The following is a 5,264-nucleotide window of genomic DNA, read 5'->3' as shown; positions in this document are numbered from 1 at the left end:
GACTTTATTAATGCCTATCATAACCTTTCGGCTTTGGGCTCATGTATGTTTTTTACTTCCAAAGGTTTCATTACTCTACCAGAGCCACATAGAAGTAGGCTAAAAACTTTAGGCAGAGGCCTAAAGCATTTTGACAAAAAAGAATGTGAGTTTCAAAAGCCCTTTGTATTTCATAGGTGTATTGCTCTTTCATACTTCAATTTATAACTGATAAATTATATCAAGATAAAACAATTTATCTGGGTGAGGCAGTGATAACCAATAATTCCTACATTCTGGAAGGGGACTGCAAAAATTTCCGGTCTATTCAGGCCTACACAATTCAGTTCAGAAACAGCTTGAGGTGCACTGCAAGATCCTAAATTAGAACATCAAGAACTAAGAATGTAGCTTAGTGGAACACTAAATGGCTTAGCAGGACTCCAAGTTTGATACACAGCATCCCCACTTCCCTATTGTCTATTAGTATACACTAATATTATATATCTTAAAAACCAATTAGCATACACTGAATTGCATTTTTATTTTTCTTTATTGCAAGACACAGGTCTCACTTCCTTGGGCTTTGAAGATACTGTGATTTTTTTTTACATATTTAAAATCCTTGGCCACTCAAAATATGGCAAGTTAATTAGAACAACTGGTTTCAGTAGTTTAAGTGACCATTCAGATTTTTGTTATAAAATAGTTGAATAAAGATACGAATTTACTGTTTTGCTAATTTGGAACATCAAGCAAATTAATTAAATGTTTGCTTGCTTACCATGAGTAATGTTTTCCAGTTGCTTACATGTAAATTTTGAATATGAATTTTATTCAGTTTCCTTATTAAAGCATTCTGAAAAACAATTAGATGGCAAATATATAGTATGTGTTTTTTTCTATTTGGATAAACATTTATAAAACATAGAAGAAGCTCACTTTGCTGAATGGGTATATTTCTGAAGAGTTACCTATAAATGAAAGCTCTGTGTATTAAAATTGATTTTCTCTTTGGTTTTCATTATGAACTGAAATATGTCTGCTTATATTCTCCTCTAGAGAATACCAAGTACACTGGTCCCAAAATGTGACAGGATGTCTAAAACTACTGGGAAATGCACAGTAACTCAAGAAAATTTTCAAATAGAACTTTAGTATTATTTTTTTTGTTATATGTATATTTCTTTTTTTTATTGAGAAAAGGAAAAAAAAGTATCCGCCTCCTCCCAACCTCCCATTTCCCTCCCCCTCCTCCCACCCTTCTCCCCCAAACTCCTCTCCCCCTCCCTCTCTAGTCCAAAGAGCAGTCAGGGTTCCCTGCCTGTGGAAAGTCCTAGGTCCGTCCCGCTCCGTCCACGTCTAGGAAGGTGAACATCCAAACTGGCTAGGCTCCCACAAAGCCAGTACATGAAGTAGGATCAAAACCCAGTGCCATTGTCCTTGGCTTCTCATCAGTCCTCATTGTTCGCCATGTTCAGAGAGTCCGGTTTTATCACATGCTTTTTCAGTCACAGTCCAGCTGGCCTTGGTGAGCTCCCATTAGATCAGCCCCATTGTCTCAGTGGGTGGGTGCTCATCTTCTCCTTGCTCATCTTCTCCCTCCTTCTGCTCCTCATTGGGGCCTTGGGAGCTCAGTCCAGTGCTCCAGTGTGGGTCTCTGTCTCTATCTCCATCCATCATCAGATGAAGGTTCTATGGTGATATGCAAGATATTTGTCAGTATTGCTATTGGATAGGGTCATTTCAGGTTCCCTATCCTCAGCTGCCCAAGGGACTATCTGGGGACATCACCCTGGGCTCCTGGGAGCCACTCTACGGTCAAGTCTCTTGCCAACCCTAAAGTGGATCCCTTGACTAAGAATTGTGTTTCCGTGCTCCCCTGTCCAACCTTCCTTTATCCCAATCCTCCTGTTTCCCCAAGTTCCCCCCCTCCTTCCCTTCTCACTTTTCTCTCCCTATCTCCCCTTACCCCCATCCCACCCCGCCCCCAAGATCCCAATTTTCTTCCCGGCTATTTTGTCTACTTCCCATAGCCAAGAGGATAACTATATGTTTTTCCTTAGTATTATTTTAAATCATCACCCACAAGTTATATTTAAATAGTGATTTCTAGTATTTTACATCTAAATTATTAGAGAGTTAAAAACTGTGTCTTAAAAATCACGAAAAAAATCTGAAAAAAAAAATCCTTGCCCTTACTTACTTTTGAACCGTAATCAGAAAAACTAATGTGTTTGGTTCCAATAACTGTTTAACCAGTGAGATGTGGCATACTGAAATAAATGGGGATTTTAAGGGAGGTTCTGAAAAACAGTACAAGTAAACAACAGTGATGCTTTCAATAGGGGATAACTATTATCAGTGGCATATAATAACCTGTGTCTTGACAAGAGAGGACTTAGGTGATGATTAGCATTGTTGGATAAAACTGAACACTAACAAGGAGCATGGAAAATCACACGCTGTGTGTGTCTGTGCAGGTATTTAGAGAAGGATAAGGGAGAAGTCCCATTCTGAAAGGATATGTTAGGAAGTGGTAGGTTAAGAAAATATGAAATAAATGGACAAAATGAGCCAGAACAGTCATATTCCTTCCCATCCTGGACACTATGTGATGAACTCCTTTCTCTTGATATGCTCTCTTGATCACAGCACACTGAAACTTCTCAAACTATTATTCCAAATAAATTATTTTCCCCTTAAATCTTCCAGTGTAGGTTTGTTATCACAGGGACTAAAATGGCACAGAAAGAGGTTCAGACACAACTGTGGTCCACTTGCCGCTCATTCTTAATTTTGTCGATCACTGACAGTGTGATTGGAGACACAACTTCGTTATATGGGAAAGAATAAAGAGAAAGGGAAAATAGGATTTAGGCACTTGTAGGATGGCCTTTAGTAAGGGAAAGGAGTTCTTTTCACCAGTAATTGAGAAAAACAAGTGCCTCCCAGATAAGGCCAATTTGCTAGGATATGAGTACTGCAACGCCAGAGTGCAAGATCAATACTGCTGTTTCCCCAGTCTTTTATTTTCAGAGGATTTAATATATGAGCACCACATTTACATCATTTCATGTTCCCCTTCAGCTTCTACCATGCCTCCCGGGACTCCTTGACCTTTTATTCTTTATTATTGTTCTATCTATCTATCTATCTATCTATCTATCTATCTATCTATCGTCTATCTTCTATCATTTATCTAACTATCTTCATTTATCCATCTATATTTATAAAAACAATTTGCTGAGTTCATTTATTGTTATTCGTGTGTGTGTGTGTGTTTAAAGATGACATTTGGGATAACCCATCAAGGTACTCATCCCTGAAGAAAGCTCTTCTCCCTTCACAGTCATTAATTGCCTATAGTTTTCACCTTCCAGAGGCGAAACGTCATGGTATTTCTCTCCTCAATGTTAGCATGCCAATTAGTGTCATTTTAAACCTTTTATTCAGGAAATCATACTGTTGGTACTTCATGGTGTAGTTCTCTGCTGTTGTAGAAGACACCGACTTTCTGCAAATACCCTGGTTCTCTTGCTCTTACAACCTTTCTGTCCTATCTTCCATGATGTTTTCTGAACTTTGGGTGATGAAGTGTTACTTTCTATGATAGTGTTTGCTACAAAAGAAACTTCTATTGTGAAAAGTGAGAGATAACTTATCTGTGAGTATAGGAATAAGTCTTTAGAACAAAGCTAGAATTTACACAGGTTTAGGAAAGTGGTAAGGAATGGATTCATCTCTTCTTTTCATGGCCTCACCAGTCACTGGTAGTGGGCTAGTTACAGTACATGGCATTAATGCCTTCTTATTAAATGGACCTTAAGTCCAAGTATGTAGATTATCACCAGGATGTAATTTCCAGTATCTTGTCATTATGGTCATTCTTTTGGATTTTAGGAATTGCACATAGTTAGGGTTATTGATTGCTTTCCTCCTTTGAAAGATATTTTTATTTTGCATAAAAAGCATTTTTATTTACTTACAGGTAACGTTAGCAATTTGTATTCATCAGTTGTTACCTGAAATGGAAGTATATTTAAAAATATCGCTAATATATTTCATATTTCTTAATGATACATCTGTTTAACTTAGTACCTGTGATTATCTCAGCATCCTAAGACAAATAATTTTTTGTTGTTGCTGTTGCTCATTCTTAAGCTAACAAACACTGTTGGAGGCTCTTCTTCAGACTTCATCACAAATGGTCCAGTTTGCATTAGACCCATCCATGACTGTAAAATGTAGTCCACAGGAAGGAGGTCCTCAGGAATATTCTAGCTCTAGTCTTCCACATCCTGTGTCAGAACTTTGTGGTTTCTTTAGCAATAGAGTCTTATCTTCAATTATTGGAAGGCAGCCAAGGATGATGGCGATGATCTACATTGGTTTTGGATTCTCTTAGACTTTAATGGACAACAACAGAAGGAACATCTGGTTTTTTGTTAGAAGGTCTATAGACTTTGGAGAGAACATTGTCATCCAAGGTGGTGTTGCAATACGAGCGGTGGGGCTGTGTCCCCGGCACACAGCCGCCCACATGGCTAGCTTTAGCTTATGCCCCGAAATAATTACACGGAAACTGTATTCTTTTAAACACTGCTTGACCCCTTAGTTTCAGCCTCTTAACCCATTTCTATTAATCTATGTAGCACCACGAGGTACGCTTACCAGGGAGATTCTAGCCTATGTCTGTCTGGAGTGGGAGAATCATGGCGACTCCTTGACTCAGCTTCTTTCTCCCAGCCTTCTGTTCTGTTTACTCCACCCACCTATGTTTTAACCTATGAGGGCCAAGCAGTTCCTTTATTGCTTAACCAATGAAATCAACAGATTGATATATGACACTCCCACATCACTTATTGTACATTTCTACCTCTGATTAAGATACTTATATAATGTTTGTGTATTGATATATATTTACCTACTGCAATGTATATTTGTACATTGTTTATATTTGGAGGTTATTGTCCTCATTTGTTTCACAATTGTTTATTGTCTTAGTCTTTAAGTTAGATAGATATTGAGAATTATATAGATTAATAGTCATCTAAGTTTGTCATTTATAATTAGACTAATCTGGTTCTTTAGATATATAGAGATTATACTCAGTATAGATAGATAATCTTCAACTTCTTCAAAGAGCTGTAGAAAATGGCCTTTAATCTAACTCAGAGTTTCATGATAGTGAGACCCAATTGCTCCTGGCAACACCACTATATTCCCGAGAGAATGTTGAGCACCAAAGACACTCCACCTGGAACCTTTCTTTTTGGCAGAAC

Source organism: Microtus oregoni, unplaced genomic scaffold (genome assembly GCF_018167655.1).
Source record: "Microtus oregoni isolate MIOR12 unplaced genomic scaffold, Mior012 000021F_ref0000039, whole genome shotgun sequence".
Classification (NCBI taxonomy): domain Eukaryota; kingdom Metazoa; phylum Chordata; class Mammalia; order Rodentia; family Cricetidae; genus Microtus; species Microtus oregoni.
Note: the sequence above shows the minus strand (reverse complement) of the source record.